This window comes from Neofelis nebulosa, chromosome 2, assembly GCF_028018385.1.
Source record: "Neofelis nebulosa isolate mNeoNeb1 chromosome 2, mNeoNeb1.pri, whole genome shotgun sequence".
Taxonomy (NCBI): Eukaryota; Metazoa; Chordata; class Mammalia; order Carnivora; family Felidae; genus Neofelis; species Neofelis nebulosa.
The window spans coordinates 156,858,380-156,882,668 of NC_080783.1; the positions used below are offsets into that span (position 1 = coordinate 156,858,380).

Consider the following 24,289-nt stretch of genomic DNA (forward strand, 5'->3'; position numbering starts at 1 on the left):
CAGAGAGAGGGAGACACAGAATCTGAAACAGGCTCCAGGCTCTGAGCTGTCAGCACAGAGCCCGACGCGGGGCTCGAACCCACGGACCGTGAGATCGTGACCTGAACCGAAGTCGGACGCTTAACCAACCGAGCCACCCAGGCGCCCCTGTTTTTTTTTAAGTCATCTCTACACCCAGCATGGTGCTTGAACTCACAAACCGGAGATCAAGAGTCAAGCACACTCTACTGACTAAGCCAGGCAGGTGCCCCTTAAAATATGTATCTTTGATTTTAGGGCCAGAAGATCTTTCCAGTTTTAGTTTCTGTCAATGCCTCATATACCTCAATCATACTAATTTGGAAGTTGCCAAATTGAATCTTCAATTTCTGTTAGTGGACTAGCATAAGGGGGGCTAACAAATGTCTAAAGAATAAAGACCTAAGAATTTAAATGCTTTCTAACCTCAGCTCTGTCACTTAATAAGTGAGTTATTTAGGCACATCATTTAATTTATCTGAATTCCTAAGTCACAAAGGTTATTGTGAGAATTAGATAATACACATTGGGAAGCACTAATATGTATGTGATGCCATATCCATATAAACTGTTTTCATTAGTTTAAACTATACAAACCATTTTGCTACCACTTGGAGATCTCCCTTTATTCAGGAAGTTTTACTTGTTATAAAGTATGAAAATAACTAGAGTCACCTCCACAGGACTCAGGCATCCTCTAAGGTCATGCCCTTTACCATGTTCCCTTTTCAGAGTTTTCTTTCTGAATTTTAGTTTCTTAGTGTCAAAAATAGTAACTGTTCTATGTCTTCCCTATAATAACATTTATACAATATAGTTTATCAAAACACTTCCATGTGCTTTCTCATCTGTTTTCCATATATGCATACACATCTGATATTAAAACTAGTGATAAGATGTCAAAGAGCTTTTCTCTAGCTAGCAATCTAATAGTTATGATATTTATTCTTAAAATTAGAGTAGACATTGTTCTAATATTAACATACACTTAAAGAGTACTGCGTCTGTTCTATTACTTGGTCTGCTTTTAGATATCTAAATAATTTCATATAATCAAACTACTGACCATGTAGTAATTGGATACATATTTAACCTTTACATGTTATATTTTCCTAAAATGCCTTTAAACCTGAGAATTCTTGTTGAAATTATCATTTATTTCTTACAGCAAATTGCTTGATTGTAAATTTGGAATTCAGATGCTAAATTTTCATTTCTGTGAAAAGATTTCAGACTTTGAGCATAAGTTACAATCCCTAAAAATTTTATCATGGCTACAAATGCAAATTTATCTTTAGGGAAAAAAATAGAAAAATACTGAAGACATTCATTTCTTGCTCCATCTAGGCTATAAGACAGAATAATAAGCTTAAGGCAAATGTCTTTAAGACATTACACCCTATTTAAATTGTTCTAGAAATCCTACTTTTTTCTTGACTATAAAATGTCCTTCCTTAGGTAATTACAGTAATTTGGACTCGTATTTGGAATTAGGCAGTCAATAGCATTTGAGTGCACATTTTATAGTATTTGATGAATACTCTAAAACTTGTTTTAAAAGATGGATGTTATTATAGTGAACATTCTCCATAAATAAAGTATCTCATTCGCAAATATTTACTGAGTGCTTACTATGTGCTATAAACTAGATAGAGAACATCCTTGCTTTCATTCAATTCATATTCTAGTGAGAGAAGAAAACCAAGAAACAAGTTAATAAAGAAGTGATATAATTTCAGATAGTTTGAAGTGCTTTAAAGAAAATATTTCAATGTTACTAAGACAGGGGTTGATGGAGAAACGTTACTTTAGCCAGGATGGTCAGGAAAGACTTCTGTTCAGCTATGTTTTAAGAATTATACCAAAAATTTGGCACTAAGGTAGGTAGAGGAAAAGGATCAAGTCTCGTCATTATACTTTTGTTTTTAATGTTTGTTTTTGAGAGAGAGAGAGAGAGAACAAGTCAGGGAGGGGCAGAGAGAGAGAAAGGGGATCAGAGGATCCAAAGCGGGCTCTGTACTGACAGCACAGAGCCCTATAAGGGGCTCGAACTCACAAACTGTGAGATCATGACTTGAGCCAAAGTCTGACCTCAACTGACTGAACGACCCAGGCACCCCTAGGTATACTTTTAAAAAGGTATAATGCTTTCAGAAAAGCAAATGGAATGGTAAAGAGCTCTTAATGATCTCTTTGATTCTATTATCAAGAGATGTATTCAGCTCTCTTCACCTTTTCCATTTATTCACTTTTCCCGTGTGTAATCTGTACATATCCCTTCAAACCTACAGCTAACAATCAAGTTAAATAGTTTAATACAAATAGAGTAAACAATTAGTAGCTTCAAATAAGTGTGTTATGTAACTGTTATAGTACTTAAGGGACCATTAAGCCATGAGGAAAGATCATGAAACTTGGAATAAGAGCAGTGGTTCTAATATTCTTAGCTTCATTACCTAGTATCTATGTGAAGTTCTCGAAAAATGACTATTTCTCCGAGACTCAATTCCCTTATTCCATAAAATGGATAACATCATCTATCTCGTTAGATTAACATAAAGAGTAAGAGGGGCGCCTGGGTGGCGCAGTCGGTTAAGCGTCCGACTTCAGCCAGGTCACAATCTCGCAGTCTGTGAGTTCGAGCCCCGCGTCAGGCTCTGGGCTGATGGCTCGGAGCCTGGATCCTGTTTCCGATTCTGTGTCTCCCTCTCTCTGCCCCTCCCCCGTTCATGCTCTGTCTCTCTCTGTCCCAAAAATAAATAAAAAACGTCGAAAAAAAAATTAAAAAAAAAAAAAGTAAGAAAATATGTGGAAGGGCTTTACAAAAGTAAAATACTATGCAAATGTTAATTATATACTCCTCTTGAGCTGGAATGGTAGGTATGGAAAATGTCTATAAAAGAAAACTATGAGCAGCGCCTTGAAAGATTGATAGAATTTAGAAAGAAAGAGGGGCACAGGGAAGGTTTTCTGTTTGGATCAAGAACACAAAGCCCAGACAAAAAGAGCATAAAATGTATGTGATACAGCAAAAAGACTGGTCAGGTTAAAGCATAGGATTTAGGAAGGCTCACTTTAGGAAGATTACCGAAGTTATGGTCAGATTGTTGAGAGTTTTGAATGTCATTTTTTTTTTTTACTTAATGATTGCTTTCATGTTCTTCAAAAAGTGACTAGGGCGCCTGGGTGGTTCAGTCAGTTAAGCATCTGCCTCTTGGGCTCAGGTCATAATCTCATGGTTTGTGAGATCTGGGCAAGCCCCGTATCAGGCTTTGCGCTGACAGCATGGAACCTGCTTGGGATTCTCCCTCTCCCTCTCTCTCTGCCCTCCCCAGCTCATGCTCTCTCTCAAAATAAATAAATAAACTTTAAAAAAAAGTGCTAATTCATTAAGTCTTTGAAACAAGGTTTATTTTTTTAAACAATATTACCAATGTGGGGCTTGAATTCATGACCCCAAGATCAAGACTCGCACCCTACCAAATGAGCCAGCCAACTGCCCTAAAACAAACTTAAAAAAAAAAAAGAAACATATTTGATATTTGACATCTCTTAAGTGTCAATTTACTTTGAAGCTAATGAAATTACTTTCTTGGTTCTCTTAGCGTGCAGTGTTATTAACAAAGTTTCATTAATATTTGTAAGCTTCAAGAACACCAGTAAAAGATGTCAAACAAACCTAAAAAGGTAACAAGAGCTTTATCAATCATAATTCTTCCTGGACTCCTTACTATCTGTACCACCAGAATTTCCCAGCACTTTATCACTATAGTTATATTAGAATTCCCAATGATTTCAAGTTTTATACTGTGTCATTGCTTTATTTTACAATACTTTTCCTTCAGGAAGCACTATAATAGAATACACACACTCTATTTTATTCTACATTTTATTGATTTAATGGTCTTTACAAAAGAAATGATTTACAACAAAATTTTAAAAATTTCAAAATACGGTGGTACCTGGCTGGCTCAGTCCACAGAGCATATGACTCTTGATCTCAGGGTTGTGAGTTTAAGCACCACATTGGGTATAGAGATTACTCAAAAATAAAATCGTTGGGGGGCACCTGGGTGGCCAAGTTGGTTGGGCATCCGACTTTGGCTCAGGTCATGATCTCACGGTTCGTGAGTTTGAGCCCCACGTCGAGCTCTGTGCTGACAGCTCAGAGCCTGAAAGCTGCTTCAGAATCTGTATCTCCCCCTTTCTGCTTATCCCTTGCTCATGCTCTGCCTCTCTCTCTCTCTCAAAAATAAATTAAAAAAAAAAAATTGGAGGGCACCTGGTTGCCACATTGGTTAAGCATCCAACTTTGGCTCAAGTCATGATTTCATGGTTCGTGGGTTTGAGTCCCACATTGGGCTCTCTCCTTCAATGCGGAGCCTGCTTCAGATCCTTTGTCCCCTTTCTCTCTGTTGCCCCTCTCCGGCACTCTCTCTCTCTCTCAAAAATAAACATTAAAAAAAAAACTTAAGGGGCGCCTGGGTGGCTCAGTCGGTTAAGCGTCCAACTTCGGCTCAGGTCATGATCTTGCAGTCCGTGAGTTCGAGCCCCACGTCAGGCTCTGTGCTGACTTCTCCGAGCCTGGAGCCTGTTTCATATTCTGTGTCTCCCTCTCTCTCTGCCCCTCCCCCGTTCATGCTCGGTCTCTCTCTGTCTCAAAAATAAATAAACGTTAAAAAAAATTAAATAAAATTTAAAATACATGCCTTCAAAATAATAAGATAGCATGAAACTGCTTTAAGAGGTTTATAAAAATTGGGGCACCTGGGTGGCTCAGTTGGTTGAGTGTCTGACTCTTGATTTTGGCTCAGGTCATGATCTCATGGTTCATGGGACTGAGCCCAGCATGGGGCTCTGTGCTGACAGCACAAAGCCTGCATGGTATTCTCTTATTCTCTCCCCTCTCTCTCTATCCCACTCCCCTGTTCGCACTCATGTTCTCCCTCTCTCTCTCTCTCAAAATATATAAACTTCTTTTTTAAGTTTATAAAAATTACTAGAATTATCTGAATCAGAAGTATTTTATTTTGTAAATAATAATTTCTGGGTGCCTGGGTGGTTCAGTTGGTTAAACATTGACTCTTGAAGTCATGAGTTCAAGACCCATGTTGGGTTCTGCACCAGGCACAGGGTCTACTTAAAAAAAAAAAAAAAAAAAGATATATACAATGGAATACTACTTGGCAATGAGAAAGAATGAAATATGGCCTTTTGTAGCAATGTGGATGGAACTGGAGGGTATTATGCTAAGTGAAATAAGTCAGGCAGAGAAAGACAGATACCATATGTTTTCACTCATATGTGGATCCTGAGAAATTTAACAGAAGACCAGGGGGGAGGGGAAGGGGAAGGAAAAAGTTATAGAGAGGGAAGGAGGCAAACCATAAGAGACTCTTAAATACTGAGAACAAACTGAGGGTTGATGGGGGGTGGGGGAGAGGGGAAAGTGGATGATGGGCATTGAGGAGGGCACCTGTTGGGATGAACACTGGGTGTTGTATGGAAACCAATTTGACAATAAATTATTAAAAAAAAAAAAAAGCTGAAGGCATCCTAATGTATACTTGAGATAAATCTATCCCACCCATAGAGGGCATTTGCAATATATTTAATAACCCATCCTTATCTTTAATTCCCCAAAGAATGGTGACCATTTTGTTTCTATAACCAACATTAAATGAAAAACTAAAACTGTTAAAAAGAAAAAAAATAGAGGCGCCTAGATGGCTCAGTTAGTTGAGTGACTCTGACTCCTGATTGCGGCTCAGGTCATGATCCCAGGGTTGTGGGTTTGAGCCCCATGTCAGGCTCTGTGCTGAGCATGGAGCTTGCTTAAGATTCTCTCTTCCCTCTCCCCAACTCGCACTCTCTCTCTCTCTAAAAATAGTAATAATAATAATTTCCTGGAAGGCCTGGCTGGCTCAGTTGGAAGAGCATGCAACTCTCGATCTCAGGGTTGTGAGTTCAAATCACACATTGGTGTAGAGATTATTTAAGTAAGTAAATAAATGTTTTTTTTCCTTTTTTGGGGAATATAGAACTGATTTTATTCTGTGATGGTATTAAAGTGTATCCTAGGGGTGAGTGGCTGGCTCAGTTGGTTGAATAAGTGACTCTTTAGCATTGGGGTTGTGAGTCCGAGCCCCAAGTTGTACATGGGGCCTCCTCAAAAAAAAAAAAAAAAAAAAAAAAAAAAAGACCTTCTCCTCACAAGGCTTTCCTTATTAAAAAAAAAAAAAAAAAAAAAAAAAAATCCTAATAAAATAGCCCAGTAACAACTTGCCCTTCTTTCTTACCCTCTTTGATAAGAAGTCACTGAAAAGCTTTACTAGAGGACTAGTGAACATAAAGTGAGCTAATCCCATACTTTCCTAGCAGTTTGGAATCAGTTAGAAGTGTTCTCTACATTACTTGCCAATATTGAATCAGAGAACCAAAAAACTATAGAATTCTAGGTCATTTTAATTGGATCTTGTAAATTGATATTTGATTATTAACACTTTGACTATGTTTAAGGATCATATCAGCGTGTTTGGGTGGTTAGTCGGTTGGCCATCCAACTCTTGATTTTGGCTCAGGTCATGATCTCACAGTCGTGGGATTGAGCCCCATGTGGGGCTCTGCACGGACAAGGCAGTGCCTGCTTGGAATTCTCTCTCCCCTTCTCTCTACCCCTCCTAATCCACATGCTCACAAGCTCTCTCTCTTTCACAAAAAATAAACATTAAAAAAAAAAGATCATATCATCTATAGCAATACTATCCAACAGAAATATAAAGTGAGCTACACATGCAAGCCACATATGTAATGTAAGCATTTCTAGAATCCACATTTTAAAAAAAGTGAAAAGTGAAATTAATTTTAATAATGTATTTTATTTAACCCAGTAAATCCAAGATATTGTCATTACAACATGTAATCAATATAAAAATAGTAAGATCTTTCACATTCTTTTTTTTGGTATTACGTCTTCAGAATTTAGTGTTAATTTTACACTTACTCAATTCAGATAGCCACATTTCAAGCCCTTATCTTCATGTGTCTAGTGGCCACTGTATTAGCCAGTGTAGATTCAGAGGTTCCTACTAATGACCAGTGCTATGATCCAATGTTGTAGAAAACTCAACCTGTGAACTTAAGTATATCACATACACATATCCCTCACAGATGCACATTTAGGGGAAATAAAATCTTAACAGATACACTCTAAAGAAAAGTCCATTATAACTTATAAAATAGTATCCCAGTGCTCAGTTCAACAACACCTATACTGTAATTGGAATAACACTGAAAGATTAGCAAGGCCCCTGTGCAAGAACGACGTTCAAATTTGTGAAGATTTACTATCTTAAGAAGAGGTAAATATGTGAAGTGACAGACGTGTGGATTAACTAAAGGGGAAGGAATCCTTTTACGTTGTAGACATATATCAAATTATCACAGTGTGCACTCTAAATATGTTACAATTTTGTCAATTTAATTTTAATGTAGAAAAATAGTATTCCATTTTTTTTTAAATGGACATCAGGCTTGAACTCACGAACTGCGAGATTATGACCTGAGCTGAAGTTGGACGCTTAGCCAACTGAGTAACCCAGGCACCCCAATAGTATTCCATTTTTTTATCTTAAAAAATTTTTTTTAAATGTTTATTTATTTTTGACAGAGAAAGAGAGAGCAGGGGAGGGGAAGAAAGAGGGGGACAGAGGATCTGAAGTGAGCTCTGCACTGACAGCAGCAAGCCCAATGTAGGGCTTGAACTCACGAATCATGAGATCATGACCTTACCAGAAGTTGGATGCTCCACCAACTGAGCCACCCAGGTGCTCCCATTTTTTATCTTTAAATAAAACATACTTGTATTTTTTTTAATACTTTACATTTAGAATGAAATAGTGGGAATGGCTCCATTTACACATGCTTACTCAGTGTATGCTTTTACAATGCTGAAAGTAAAAGCCACATTAGGAAATGAGGAATTTATGTGATTTTTCACTTTATTCTTTTCTAAAGTTTCTCCTTTCATAAGAAGTCAAAGAAGGCATCAGAATCCCTTGAAAAACTTAATTGACTGGCTAGAGAAAGGGTAGTAGTCTGTAGCTACAGTGAAACCAACAGTTCCTCAGAATAAGACAACTAGCACAAAAAAAAAAAAAAAAAAATGTCTGTAGCACAGAGGAGAGACAGGAAAAGATTACAGGCTATTTCACTGAACTGTCAGAATCTTAGCCAAGACTGCAATAAACTGATTATCTAGCAAGTTTGTTTGTTTAGCTCTCCCAATGTTTAAAACTCAAAAGATTTCATTTAAATCAGTACCTAATCCAAACTATCAAATATCTTCAAAATATGTTGCATCCATTAGGTCATAATCAAACCACTGCTACTATGATTCGACTATGATTCAAGGACTTTATTTGCAACCTGCCAAATATTAATTAGGAAATGTATAAAATAAGCCAACATATTATATAGTATTCAACACTACTATAAAATTAGGCCATGGACTGCCTAATTCCAAATAAAATGAGCCCAAACTACTGTAACTGCTTAAAAAGAACAACTGAAGTTTAAATGGATAGGGTTTAACATTTGGCTGTTTAATATTTTAAAATGTAGTCTTTTTATTATCTAAACTAAATCAGGAAGTCAAGGCAACAGTTATTGAGGCCTTCCTGTATTATATGCCATGAAGTATAAAACAGTAGAAGGCAGGATCCCTGCCCTTGGGAGTTTACAATACAAATGTATAAAATAGTACCTTTCACTATATGGTGGCAGAGTTGGGGGGTTGCAGCAGAGACTATGGCCCACAAAACCTAAAAATGTAAATGTTTCACCTTTAACAAAAACATATGCCAACCCTTGCTTTATACAAATTATTCTTGGGGCGCCTGGGTGGCACAGTCGGTTGAGCATCTGACTTCAGCCAGGTCACGATCTCGCGGTCCGTGAGTTCGAGCCCCGCTCAGGCTCTGGGCTGATGGCTCGGAGCCTGGAGCCTGTTTCCGATTCTGTGTCTCCCTCTCTCTCTGCCCCTCCCCCGTTCATGCTCTGTCTCTCTCTCTGTCCCAAAAATAAATAAAAAAACGTTGAAAAAAAAATTTATACAAATTATTCTTGACTAGAGGGAGAAAGAAGTCTAAATATGCACTAGAGTAAAATTTTATTATATCTAGCAAACTTTTAAAAACCTAGTTTTGGGGTGCCTGGGTGTCTCAGTCAGTTAAGTGTCCAACTCTTGCATTCAGCTCAGGTTATGATCTCATGGTTTATGGGTTCGAGCCCCGCATCGGGCTCCATGCTGACAGTGCAGAGCCTGCTTGGATTCTGTCTCTCTGTTCCTCCCTGCCTTATGCTCCCTCTCTCCAAAATAAATAAACTTAAAAAAATAAGATAAAAAACTGTAGTTTTCACTATAAACACAGCACTCACTATAAAACATCAGCCTGGTTGATGGTAAAATAAAACTTGTATGTATTAATTCTCAACCAGGACATATCTGCTAAGGGGAATATATTTGAATATTTAGGGTGGTAAGTAAGCTATTTGTTTAGCAAAAAGGGGGAATATGTTTTAAAAGGTTGACAAAGACTTTAATCATACCTCTATACTGTCCAGCTTAATCATCTTCAACTAACCCATCCCTCCTGGCCATAAATGACTTTGGCTGTTTGCCAAAATCAAATTTACCCACAAAGTAGTCGATTCTCATTATTTGCCATAGTTATGTTCTATAAAGTTGTCATGGATGCTGAATTAGTGAATGCTAATTAACAAATAATAATACTAATTAGTGAATACAAGCGAAATGGCAGGGTTAAGTCAGGTCATCAATACATAACCTTGTTTTATGTGTTTCTGTTTAGACACTTCATTTAATGTACCATTGAACTCATGGCCAATAGTACTATAACTTGGGCCTGCATGAAGTTTTTCTAACACATGTATTCTCTCTCACCTCACAGCCTTCTTGTGCCTAGGAACACTAGACAGCAATTCAGCCGTATGCTGAAACATTAAACAGTAAAATCACCAACAAAAAGCATAAAATGCAAAAATGCACTAACTAGATCACAAAAACTTGTTTATGAGAGCTAAATAAGTTGTAAGCACTGCCTTGCTAGACCTCAACTGGGAACATAGGATTTATGTGTATCCATATCAATATCTATATATATATCTATATATATAGATATCGATATCGATATAGATATGTATAATATATATAGATATAGATATAGATATCTATAGATATAGATATATAGATATCGATATAGATATGTATAATATGTATACACTTTTTCTTTCCTGCTCTGCCTGTGCATATGTCTGCAAATGACCAGGAAAGCATCTCAAATACTGATTTCAGAGTTACAAATACATTTTAGAGAGGGCAAATATGAAAGTACAGAATTAGTGAATAATGAAGGATCAACTATATGATACACTACTACTGATAATCTTCTAAATTAATGATGATCAGTTAAAAAACTGTTTTTGAGCAAAAGCAACATTAAGTCCAGTCACCCAAAGTAATGTCTCTGAAGTAATATTTCATTATAAAGGAATATAAAGGAAAACAATGTGGGTGTATTCCATTCTTCCCCCTTTGCACGGAGCTTACTACTGCTTTGAGACTCAGCCTCTAGTTGGGCAAATCTGAGCCCCAGCTCGATTAGGTTCTCCTAAGCTCCAGTTCCCATATTTTCCCCAGTATCTCCACTCTATCACTTATCACAATGATATAACCACCTCTTTGCTTATGCCTTACCCACACAGTTGTAACTTTTTTCCCTACAACTTTTTTTTCTAGTATAAAGCCATATTTATAATATATTGCTATTCAATTAACTTTTACTGAGTAAATAATTATGAAATGAGAAATTACAAGGATGCAAAGTATAATGACTATAGTATACAATCACAAGTGGGTAAATTTAAGTAATAAAAAGGTAAAATGTGTGCAATTTGCCAACAAACTGTATTTGGGGGTTTGGAAGGATTTTAGATTGCCCTGTTTCTAGACTGAAGAAAGGTGTGCTCAGTTGGACTACTAATGAAAGTATAGAATATACGAAGTGTACATTTGAAGGGAAAAATGAGTTCCACCTAGAATATGCCTACCACCCTATTAATGACCCACTCATCTAGGTTACTTCCATACTTGATAATTTTATTGCTTGCTAAGACTGCATTTGTAACTACTATATGTTGTAACAACTCCTTTTTCTAGCTAACTCCCCAACTACAGTGTAATTAAAAAAAATTTTTTTTTAATGTTTATTTATTTTTGAGACAGACCCACAGACTGCGAGCAGGGGAGGGGCAGAGAGAGAGGGAGACACAGAATCTGAAGTAGGCTCCAGGCTCTGAGCTGTCATCACAGAATCCCAATGCGGGGCTCGAACTCACAAACTGTGAGATCATGATCAGAGCTGAAGTCGGATGCTTAATCAACTGAGCCACCGAGGCGCCCTGGTTTATTTAATTTTTGACTACTAAAAACCTAGTACAGGGGCGCCTGGGTGGCGCAGTCGGTTAAGCGTCCAACTTCAGCCAGGTCACGATCTCGCGGTCCGTGAGTTCGAGCCCCGCGTCAGGCTCTGGGCCGATGGCTCGGAGCCTGGAGCCTGTTTCCGATTCTGTATCTCCCTCTCTCTCTCTGCCCCTCCCCCGTTCATGCTCTGTCTCTCTCTGTCCCAAAAATAAATAAAAAACGTTGGAAAAAAAAAAAATTTAAAAAGAAAGGAGTCTTAAAAAAAAAAAAAAAACCTAGTACAACAATATTTAATTGAATTGAATGTGGATGAAAATGTCCAGAAGAAAGTTGGATATTCTGAACTGGGGGCTAGGGAAAAAAATGTCTTATGAGATACCACCTTACACCTGTCAGAATGGCTAACATTAACAACTGTGGCAACAACAGATGTTGGGGAGGATGCAGAGAAAGAGGACCTCTTTTGCACTGCTGGTGGGAATGCAACTGGTGCAGCCACTCTGGAAAACAGTATGGAGGTTCCTCAAACAATTAAAAATAGAACTACCCTACAACCCAGCAATTACACTACTAGGTATTTATCCAAAGGATACAGGTATGCTGTTTCAAAGGGACACATGCACCCCAAAGTTTATAGCAGCACTATCAACAATAGCCGAAATATGGAAAGAGGCCAAATGTCCATCGATGGATGAATGGATAAAGATGTGGAACACACACACACACACACACACACACACACACACACACACACACAATGGAGTATTACTCAGCAATCAAAAAGAATGAAATCTTGCCATTTGCAACTATGTGGATGGAACTGGAGGGTATTATGCTAAGCGAAATTAGAGAAAGACAAATATCATATGACTTCACTCATATGAGGACTTGAAGATACAGATGAACATAAGGGAAACAGATGAACATAAGGGAAAGGAAGCAAACATAATATGAAAACAGGGAGGGGGACAAAACATAAGACACTCTTAAATAAGGAGAACAAACAGAGGGTTACTGTAGGGGTTATGGGAGGGGGAATGGGCTAAATGGGTAAAGGGGCATTAAGGAAACCAGTCCTGAAATCCCTGTTGCACTATATGATGCTGGGGGAGAGGGGTGCCTGGGTGGCTCAGTTGGTTAAGCATCTGACCTTGGCTCAGGTCATGATCTCATGGTTCATGAGTTTGAGCCCCGTGTCGGACTCTGTGCTGCCAGCTCAGAGCCTAGAGCCTGGAGCCTGCTTCAGATTCTATGTCTCCCTCTCTCTCTACCTCTCCCCTACTCACACTCTGTCTCTCTCTCTCAATAATAAACATTAAAAAAGAAAAAGAAAAAAGGCACATAAAAAAAAGGAAAAAGAAATTTTTTTTAAAAAATCTATAAAGAACTCCCCAAACTCCACACCTGAAAAACAAATAATCCAGTGAAGAAATGGGGAGAAAACATGAAGAGATACTTTTCCAAAGAAGACATCCAGATGGCCAACAGACACATGAAATGATGCTCAACATCACTCATTATTGGGGAAATACAAATCAAAGCCACACTGATATACCATCTCACACTGGTCAGAGTGGCTAAAATGAACAAATCAGGAGACTATAGATGCTGGTGAGGATGGGGAGAAATGGGAACCCTCTTGCACTGTTGGTGGGAATGCAAACTGGTGCAGCCGCTGTGGAAAAGTACGGAGGTTCCTTAAAAAATTAAAAATAGAACTACCCTATGACCCAGCAATAGCATGCTAGGAATTTATCCAAGGGATACAGGAGTGCTGATGCATAGGGGCACATGTACCCCAATGTTTATAGCAGTGGTTTCAACAATAGCCAAGTTATGAAAGGAGCCTAAATGTCCATCAACTGATGAATGGATAAAGATGGGGTTTATATATATGATGGAATACTACTTGGCAATGAGAAAGAATGAAATCCTGCCATTTGAAGCAACATGTATGGAACTGGAGGTTACCATATGGTAAGTGAAATAAGTCAGTCAGAGACAGATGCCATATGTTTTCACTCATACGTAGATCTTGAGAAATTTAACAGAAGACCATGGGGGAAGGGAAGGGGGGAAAATTACAGAGAGGGAGGGAGGCAAACCATAAGAGACTCTTCAATACAGAGAACAAACTGAGGGTTAATGGAGGGTGGAGGAGAGGGGAAAGTGGGTGATGGGCATTGAGGAGGGCACTTGGGATGAGCACTGGGCGTTGTATGGAAGCCAATTTGACAATAAATTATATTAAAAACAAAAAGGAAAAAAGTCTTAGCTGGAAATAAAGCTTTAGGAAAGATTATAACAGAAGTAGTATTTTAAAATGTAAAAGAGGAATTTTTTTTTTTTTTTAAGAGACAGAGGGTAGGAGGGAAAGACAGAATCTTAAGCAGGCTCCAATCCCAGCGCAGAGCCTGATGCAGGGCTTGATCTCACAAACTATAAGATCATGACCTGAGCTAAAATCAAGAGTTGATCACTTAACTGACTGAGTCACCCAGGCACCCCAAGAGGAATAATTTTTGGAAGAATCAAAGAGCTTTAGGATGCCCAGCATTTAAGGGGTACATCACTCAAAGGGAGACAATGAAAACCACTGAGAAGGAACAGAGACTAACCAGGTAAGAATGGAATGGCAGATACTACTGATTATGAACCAAATAGCCATTCTTATCTTCTTTCTGGCTTAACAGATATCCAAATTCTCCCAAAATAATGAACTCAAGGAAGGTGGGAGCTTCCCCAGGCCTGGGGAATGACTCATGGTTAGCTTAAATCAATCATAGTAATCGCATTTCCTTTTGCCAATGATTGGTGTAGGGGTGGCCAGTGACATGGAAGGGAAATGCTCTGGGGAACTTTAGGCAGACTGTCCTCCTTATAAATACCTACTCAGGAGAAACCCTAGTACTGCCTTTCTGCTTCTGGATAATGAAAAATGCTTGTTGCCTTACAACCCTGAAAGTAAACATCTGTGACACAGTGAGAATGGTAGAGGGTAAAGAGCAAGAGCCTGGGTTCTGGACACTGTTGTTACATCTTTGAATCAATCCTGAAACCACCCATCATTGGACTTACTGTTAGAGAGATTTTGTTACTTGGAGCTGAAAGCATCATGATACCATTGGTGTCCCAAAACCAAAAGGAGGAGTGTTTGTTTGTGTTTTTTTAATTTTCTTAATCTTTATTATTTTTTTTAAATTTTTTTTTTAACGTTTATTTATTTTTGACACAGAGACAGAGCATGAACAGGGGAGGTCACAGAGAGAGGGAGACACAGAATCTGAAACAGGCTCCAGGCTCTGAGCTGTCAGCACAGAGCCCGATGCGGGGCTCGAACCCACGGACCGTGAGATCATGACCTGAGCCGAAGTCGGACGCTTAACTGACCAAGCCACCCAGGCGCCCCTAATCTTTATTTTTGAGAGAGAGACAGAGTACAAGTGGAAGAGGAAGAGAGAGAGAGGGAGACACAGAATCCAAAGCAGGCTCCAGGCTCTGAGCTGTCAGCACAGAGCCCGATGTGGGGCTCAAACTCATGAACTGTGAGATCATGACCTGGGCTGAAGTCGGACGCTTAACCAACTGAGCGACCCAGGTGCCCTGGTTTATTTAATTTTTGACTCCCAAACACCTAGAACAACAATATTTAATCAAATTAAATGTGGATGAAGACGTCCAGAAGAAAGTTGTAATATTCTGAACTGGGGACTAGTTCATGACCTGAGCCGAAGTCAGATGCTTAACCAACTGAGCCACCCAGGAGCCAAAAGGAGGAGTGTTTCATGAAGGATATAGAAAAGTCAAAAGTAATAGAATACCCACAAGAGAATGATTTTGGTTTCAAGAGTTATAGGTATTCATGGTAAGCATTCAAAAAAGCATTAACTATGTGCAAGCCCTACTCTAAAAACTTAACACAAAGAATCCCGTTTAATCTCTTACAACAATCCTATGAGGAAGGCAGATGGAATTGTAGTCAGTGAAAAGCAAAAGCCAGCATCCAGTGGATTGAACAAGACAGAATAGTAAATTTAAACACTTCTAGGAAATCATCTGAAGAAAAGAGAGAATTATATATAAGGGAAGGAATAAAGGAGGTTTGAAGATGGTCAAGAAAGGAAGAAAACAACAGAGAGGAAAATGAAATATATAAAAATACAACACATAAGAAATGATTGCTTAGGTAAGGTTCAGAGAAGACAGGAAGGTTTGGTACCAAGAGTACAAGTAGATAAAATTTGAACAAAATGAGAAATGGGCTCTGAGATGAAGAGAAAATAAATAAGGACAAATTTATAAATTTGAAGGCAAGAAGACTGACTAGGAAGACCAAGAAGTTCATACATAATATCGATGTTCTTTTTAAAAGAATGTAAGTTTATTTATTTTTGAGAGAGAGCACACGTGAGCATGCACACATTGGGGAGGGGCAGTGAGAGGAAGAGAGAGAGACAGAATCCTAAGTAGGTTCCTTGCTCTCAGCACAGAGCCCAAGGCAGGGTTCAAACTAACGAACCATGAGATCATGACCTGAGCTGAAACCAAGAGTTGGATGCTTACCTGACTGAGCCACCCAGGCGTCCCTAAAAATTTTTTTAAAAAGGACATCCACTACTAAAGAGTTGAGGAAAAAATTGGGCATTTGATAAGAATGGTGGTGGTCTGAAATAGCAGTTATGGGAAATAGAAAGGCAAATAATCAGGAACAAGTAAAATATTACTAAATTGGACCCAGTCAAAACCAAGAAATCATGATGAATGGACACTTATTTCTTTACAAACATTTTAAATTTTAAAAAAACGTTTTAAGTTTATTTTAAGAGAGAGAGAGAGCACGAGTGGGGATGGGGTAGAAAGAGGGAAAGAACCAAGAGTCAGACGCTCAACCAAATGAGCCAGCCATGCACCCATCTTTACAAACATTTTAAGGACCTTCCATATGCCAAGGTATCTTTCTAGGTACTTGGGGATACAGTATGAACAAAAATCCCTGCCTCATGTGTTTCACATTCTAATGGGGGAGATATAAAGATTTTTTTAATTAAAAATATTTTTAAAATACTACTATATGGAGTAGTATTCCTATGGTGGTAGGAATCAAGAAAAATGAGGAAAAGGAAAATAAGGGAACTAAAATTTTATATTGGGTGGCCAAAAATGGCTTCACAGAGAAAATGACATTTGTACTATGACAGAGTGAAAGCTATGTATATTTGTGGGGGTTGAACATACCATGTAGAGGGAAAACTCAAGTACAAGAGTCTGGAGGTGAGGGAATGCCAAGCATCTTCAAGATGTAGCTGTGTCAGAATGATGGGGTGGGGATGTGGTCAGAGAAATAATAAGTGGCTAGATGGTGTAGAGCCTTGTAGGCCACTAAACACTTTGGCTCATATTGAAGGAAGATAAGTCATTGGAGCGTTTTATGAAGAATGACATGATTGCTTTGGCCTCTGTGTTAAGAGTGAGAAAGGATGGTGGGCAATGATGGAAGACCAATAAGATTATATCGCAGTAATTCAGATGGCTTGGACTATAATGTAGCAGTGAAGGTGTTATTTATTTTAAAGATGGAGTCAATAGGACTTCCTGATGAATCAGATGTGGGATATGAGAGAAATCAATAATGACAACAAGGTTTTTCAGCCTCAGCAAACTGAAAGAACACAATTGCTATTGACTAATATAGGAAGATAGGAGAGCGGAGGGTTGGGGAACTGGGGAGTTCAATATAGGACATATTAAGTTTAAGATGCCTATTAAACTTACAAATGGTAGTATCTAATTGGCAGTTGGATATAGGAGTCTAGTATTCAAAGAAGCAGTCCAGATGGAAGATAAATCACTGGGAGTAGAGGTAACCTTAAAACCTCGAGGCTAGAGATTATACTAGAGTGAATACAGACAGAAAAAAAGACCCAAGGACAGAGTCCTAAGATTCACAAATGCAGTAGTAATAACTGTTACTAGGAAGGTGGGGCCTCTCACTTATCCCCAGGAGATGAATCTTAATTATTCAAAACCGAGCATGTTACTTGCTAGAGTAAGCCTGTGATTCAGCTTTGGTCAGCACAAGGTTAGTCCGATTGGTGTCCGTGGGAAGGGAGTAGTAGAAAAGTTTCCTTCCTTTTAAAGACAAAAAACTTTCTTCTACTTTATAGTTATGAGTGCATAACATTGGGAACCATGGTAACATTTATGCAACCATCTGGAGCATTAAGACACATGCTGAGGATGGCAGAGGGCAAAGATGAAAAAACAATGGGTATATCATATATTGCTGAGCTGCTAAATCAACTAGCCCTAGAGCCACTTAATGCCTGGATTTTTTGGCTATTATTTAATATTGGTTTTCATTACTTATGGGAAATAGTATCTGGTTACAATCTCATTTTTAATTTTTTTTAGAGAACTGATTTTATTTATTTATTTTGAGAGAGAGGGAAAGAGAGAGCACATACAGGGCAGAGAAAGAGGAACAGAGAGAATCCCATGCAGAGCCTGATGAGGCTTGAACTCACGAACTGTGAGATCATGACCTGAGTTGAAGTCAGATGCTTAAATGACTGAGCCACTCAGGCGCCCCTCATTTTTAATTTTCATAGCAATGCTTAGGGTATCAAAAACAAACTGAAACTCAGGGGGCACCTGGTTGGCTCAGTGGGTAGAGCATGTGACTCTTGATCTTGGGATCATGAGTTTGAGTCATACATTGGGCACAGAATTTAATTTAAAAATAAAAACATTTAAGGGGCACTTGGGTGGCTCAGTTGGTTAAGCATCTGACTGTTGATTTTGGCTCAGGTCATGACATAACGGTGCATGAGTTCGAGCCTTGCATAGGGTTCTGTGTTGATAGAGCAGAGCCTGCTTGGGATTCTCTCAATCCCTCTCTGCCCCTCCCTAAGGAGCATGTGTGCACGTGCACGCACACATACATGCTCTCAAAATAAATAAACTTAAAAAAGAAAGTTTAGGGGTGCCTGGGTGGCTCAGTCAGTTAAACATCTGACTTCAGCTCAAGTCATGATCTCACAGTCTGTAAGTTTGAGCCCCGCGTTGGGCTCTGTGCTGACAGCTTGGAGCCTGGAGCCTGCTTCGGATTCTATGTCTCCCCTGCTCCCTCTCTCTCTGCCCCTCCCCCGCTCATGCTCTGTCTCAAAAATAAATTTTTTTTAAATTTTTTAAAAAAAGAAAGTTTAGGGGGGGCGCCTGGGTGGCTCAGTCGGCTAAGTGTCCGACTTCAGCTCAGGTCACGATCTCACTGTCCGTGGGTTCGAGCCCCGCGTTGGGCTCTGTGCTGACGGCTCAGAGCCTGGAGCCTGTTTCAGATTCTGTGTCTCCCTCTCTCTGACCCTCCCCCGTTCATGCTCTGTCTCTCTCTGTCTCAAAAATAAATAAACGTTAAAATAAAAAAAATTTTAAAAAAAAAAAGAAAGTTTAGGGACACATGGGTGGCGCAGTTGGTTAAGCATCTGACTTTCGCTCAGGTCATGATCTCACGGTTCGTGGCTTTGAGCCCCATGTCAGGCTTTGTGCTGACGACTCGGAGCCTGGTGCCTGCTTCAGATTCTGTGTCTCCCTCTCTCTGCCACTCCCCAACTCTCTCTCAAAAATGAATGAACATTAAAAAAAATTTTTTTTTAAGAAAAAATTTAGGGCGCCTGGGTGGCTCAGTCTGTTAAGCATCCAACCTTTGGTTTCAGCTCAGGGCATGATCTCAGTTCATGAGTATGAACCCCACATGGAGTTCTGCACTGATGGTGTGGAGCCTGCTTAGGACTCTTTCTCTCCCCATTCTGTACTCTCATTCTCAAACGAAATAATTAAACCTAAAAAAAATTACTAATATTAAAAAGAAAGTTTAATAAAAATAAAAACAGATTTAAAACCAAACAGAAACTCAAAAAAGGTTAAACTTGGTAACGTTAAATAACTTCACACCTAGGTAACAAATGGTGAATTGAAGCTCAACTAACTCCAATATGTATTTTATTAAAAAAAATTTTTTTTTAACGTTTATTTTTGAGACAGAGAGAGACAGAGCATGAACGGGGGAGGGTCAGAGAGAGGGAGACACAGAATCTGAAACAGGCTCCAAGCTCTGAGCCGTCAGCACAGAGCCTGACGCGGGGCTCGAACTCATGGACCGCGAGATCATGACCTGAGCCGAAGTCGGCCGCTTAACTGACTGAGCCACCCAGGCGCCCTCCAATATGTATTTTAAATGATTAAGAGTCATGGATTTAGGGGTGCCTGGGTGACTCATTTGATTAAGCATCTAACTTGATTTCGGCTCAGATCATGATCTCATGGTTTGTGGCTTCAATCCCCTGTTGGGCTCCATGTGGACAGTGCAGAGCTTGCTTAGGATTCTCTCTCTCCTGTCTCTCCCCTACTCATGCTCTCTCAAAATAAATATTTAAACTTAAAAAAAAAAAAAAGAGTTGTAGATTTACGGTGCCCGGTGGCTCAGTTGAGTGCTCGACTCTTGATTTAGACTCAGGTCATGATCCCAGGGTCATGGGATCAAGCCCTGCATTGGGCTCTGCGCTGAGGATGGAGTCTGCTTGAGATTCTTTCTCTCTCTGCCCCTCACCCCCACTTGTGCACACTCTCTAAAAAAAAAAAAAAAAAAAAAAGAGTTGTGGATTTAAAGAGTAGACACGACTGACAGAAAAGGGGAATGAGAGTTGGGAATTCTTGAAGTGACTGGCAAACTGAGGCCAGGAAGTAATAGAGATTGAAAGAAAAGGGAAATATGAAAAGACTAGAACTTTGGTGAATATGGAGTTTCTGGCCAGCATAGTCAGAAGTACTCAGTAGTATCTGATTTAAGATGAAGTTCCCTGAATGTGACCTGGCTAGCAACTGAGGCCTTTACTCAGGGTTGCAAACAGAACACAAATGAATGAGAATCAGGATGACAATAACTGGCAATTATGTGATTATTTCAAGTAATTTTACATACTCACACTCAGAAGTAAATGTTTAATGAATGAATGATCTGATCATTAAACTTCTTCCATTCCAACTCTTCATCCCATTGTTTAATAAACTACAGATTATTCTTAGGATTTTAAGTAATCTCTACACCCAGTGTGGGGCATGAATTTACAACTTTGAGATCAAGAGTCCAAACTCTCCACAGACTGAGCCAGCCAGGGGCTCCAGATTATTCTTTTTTAGACTGATGCAAAGAACTATCTGAAAACAAAGATGGAGTCTTTGCAGTGATTCATGGTTTCCTTCAATATTCACTTGCTAGAATAAGCTTCCTGAGGGTAAGCATATTTGTCTGTTTTGTTCACTAAGGTATCTCCAGCACCAAGAACAATGCCCAGCATTTTTCCTGAATTGAATAAGTAAGTACCTATGGATGACAGGTATTATTTTAATCACAAAGGTAAATAAAACAATTCCTACACTTAAGGAGTTTACCATTTTAAAGGCTCTAAGCAAAAATCTCTTGGTCTTCACTTATATCAAATACATCATCATTAAAGAGCAAGGTTGTTAAGAATCCAAGTATTTATTACCTGTCCTGGATAAAAGAAATGTATTGTAGTTTTCATATGTTTTTAAATTTAAAAAATAAACTACTATCCTATCTTGAGAAGTTAGTACTTGTATCATTAGGTACAATTAGATGACCTGTTATAAGTAATGATTATGGTAAATCACAAAAAATAATTTGATGCTTCTAAAAATTTTAATTCCTTCTTTTCATTATCAAGCCCTTTCAAATATATTTAACAAAAACGAAGTGAGAATATCAGTTAATATGAAGCAACATAAAAGAACAAACAGAATCAGAAGGCAAATTCCAAAGAGATCACTGGCTATAAATAGAGACATGGAAATGTCAGGAGAGAGAAGCAAAGTTCCACTAAAAAACAACAACAAAACTGTATGCCAAGTGGGCTTTACATCTCAAACCCACCCATTTTCAGTTAAGGATTTCTTTGGCAAAGATCCTCTTTCTTTCAATAATCTATCTCAAAATGTAAATATTGTGAGTAAAGGTAGATGTCCTCATTACAAATATCAAGATGTTTTTGGTTCTGCAAAGATTCTTCTTCCCTTTGTATTTAAGAAGCAGAAAACCTTCAACTGAAACGTAACCCAATCATTGCTGCTTCACAGAGTTTGTTGATGAAATAAAGAGCGCTGGATTAGGAATCTAGTCTTGGCTCTGCCATTAATCTTGTCACTTTGTGTATGGCTCTCAAGCAATCTGGGTCCCAATTTCCTCCACCATAAAATGAAAGAAACAGACTAGATGATCTTCAAGGTCTTTTCAAGTCTGCAAGTCTAAGAAAAGCTGAGTGAGGGTACACTTCCATGCTATAGCCTCAAAGGCCCCCAACATTCATAACCACATATTCAACAATTTAATTCTAGTTTTGCAGGAAAATGGTTAATATGGTAACAAACAATTCAACTTGATATTAAGATTTTATCAACATAAAAGCACCAAACCATACTGGGCAAACCAAAGAGTAAGATCTAGTCCTTGACCAGCCCTCTCTTACACAGACAGAAAAGCAGAGAACAAGATCTCGGTGTTTAGAACATTTACTAGTCTAGCTGGGGAAACAAAATTTAAGCTAAATTTCACATTTATTAAATACCTTTTGCATAATAGGGCAGTATTCATTCTGATAAGCAGAATAATCAAGTATGATGTTTATTAAAAAAAAGAAAGAAAGAAATAAATGTAGATTTCCTGAAACATTTTTCACTAGGTCCAGGTAGGGCCCAACTATCTACATTAAAAAAAAAAACACCCCAGATGATGTAGGGTGTTTCTCAAACATACCTTTGTTTTAAGAAACACTGCCCTAACCTCGATCAACAAAAAAATAGGGTTCAAAAATAGAAAATGCTTTTAGACCTTGAGTTCTCTAGAAAACTAGAGAAAAAACTAAAGGACAAACTGTAAGGCATCAAAAATAAGCAAGTCTAATGGAGCATGTAGGCTTCAGTTATATTTCAGTGGTTCTCAAGTGTGGGCTGCGCTTTAAGGATCAACTTAAGAAGATGTCACACTAGAGATAATAGACCAATTAAATCAGTCTCTGGGAGTAGGGGTTGGGGCTCAGCTTAAACATGTTTAGAAAAGCTCCCCTGTAACCAATACACTGAATTAAGTAAAAGATCAATGGAATTGGTTAGTCAGGTTAAGGTTCATGAAAAAAGATGATTTTTAATTTTCATTTTTATTTGGCTAAAGTTTTAATGGAAAAAGATAAATGTAACAGAAGTGAAAGGAACTGATGTATAAATATATGATCTAAGTAGGGAAGGAAAAAAACATGTTTTGGCCACAAGATAAAGGGAGAATAAGAACAGTAAATGTGAATTTATTTTAGACATTTTGGTTTTGAAGCAACATGCAAGATGAGTCTTGGAGGTTGCTGCAGACACAGATTTGGAAGTACATTTAGGGAATAGGTAGAGGACCAATTCAAAGTAAATTATGAAAACTTATATCACACTATGTTAACTGTAATATAATTAAAATAAAATTTAAAAAAAGTTTCATAGGTCAAAAAAAAGAAACCATATATATTATACATTATGCAGTTTTATTATATATTATATTCTGCAGTATTATATACCAGCTTTGTTATAAGTTATTGGAATGCATGCTATAGAATTAACTAAAATCACTCAGGAACTGGGTGGTAAAGGCCAGTTTTTTGAGACAGATGCTGTCAGGAGTACCAAATTCCAATCTAGAATTATCCCTAAAGTAAGGGGAAGCTGGGAGTATTATGGCTCATCAGCAAGGGCAGTCAGCTCTACATTTTTTTCACTAAACATGGATATTCAATTTCTTATATATTTTATGATGCTGTGCTAGATCTCCTATGATCCTGGTCAAGGGACAGATCCTGCTTACACACTGGCTGCCAAAAGATGTGAGCAACTAGCCAAATACTATCTATATTCAAAGAAGTCCTTTGTATGATACAGTTAAGGATGGTCCTTCTCTCATAAAACTTGAAGAACCCTGTAAAGTTGGGAATGGTACTTTAGCAAGCCCCTCCCTCTTCCCCCATACAGTATATGCCTTTCCCCTTCACTGAAGGAGGTCTTAAAGAGCAAAGAAAATTTATATTATTTTCACAAAGAACCTTTGTCTCAAACACTAATTGTTCTAAAAGATTGAACTATGAAGAATTTTATCCTCAATTCTCAGAAGACTCTGATTTTAAAATTTTTGGTATGCTTCTTTTGGGAGGGGGGCTAGTTTGTGGAGGAATCCAATATGCAGACAAAGAGTAAAAACACTATCATAGATGCTGTGTGGTAATACAGAGAAAAAATTAAAATTAAGCAATCCTATTCTTGTCTTGAAGATGCTTACAATCTAGTTAGTGGTGTGAATTACAAAACAAAACCCCCCTGTACAATTTCTTTGAAAAATAACACTAATTATACCAAATATATATGTATGTATACACATACATCATACACACACACACACCATAAAGCACTATAGTTTATTTAGGAGAGGGAGGGAGGGAGAGAGAAAACACCGGGGGGGGGGGGGGGGGAGAGGCAGAGGGCAGAGAGAGAAGGGGACAGAGGATCCTAAGCAGGCTCTGTGCTGACAGCAGAGAGACTGATTGCTCAAACTCACGAACCATGAGATCATGACCTAAGCTAAAGTCATATGCTTAACCGACTGAGCCACCCAGGCACCCATAAAGCACCATATATACTTTAGTAAGGCATATTACTAATCCATCCAAT

The 24,289-nt window shown here is 38.4% G+C and overlaps 1 protein-coding gene and 1 non-coding gene across 6 annotated transcripts in view; one reads left to right on the forward strand and one right to left on the reverse strand.

Moving 5' to 3' along the window:
• Positions 1 to 24,289, reverse strand: part of DNAJB4 (DnaJ heat shock protein family (Hsp40) member B4) — a 50,695-nt gene that overhangs the window by 19,706 nt on the left and 6,700 nt on the right. The window lies entirely within an intron of this gene.
• Positions 7,268 to 7,373, forward strand: LOC131505843 (U6 spliceosomal RNA). Its single transcript, XR_009258606.1, has one exon. It is a non-coding gene; the product is annotated as a U6 spliceosomal RNA (small nuclear RNA).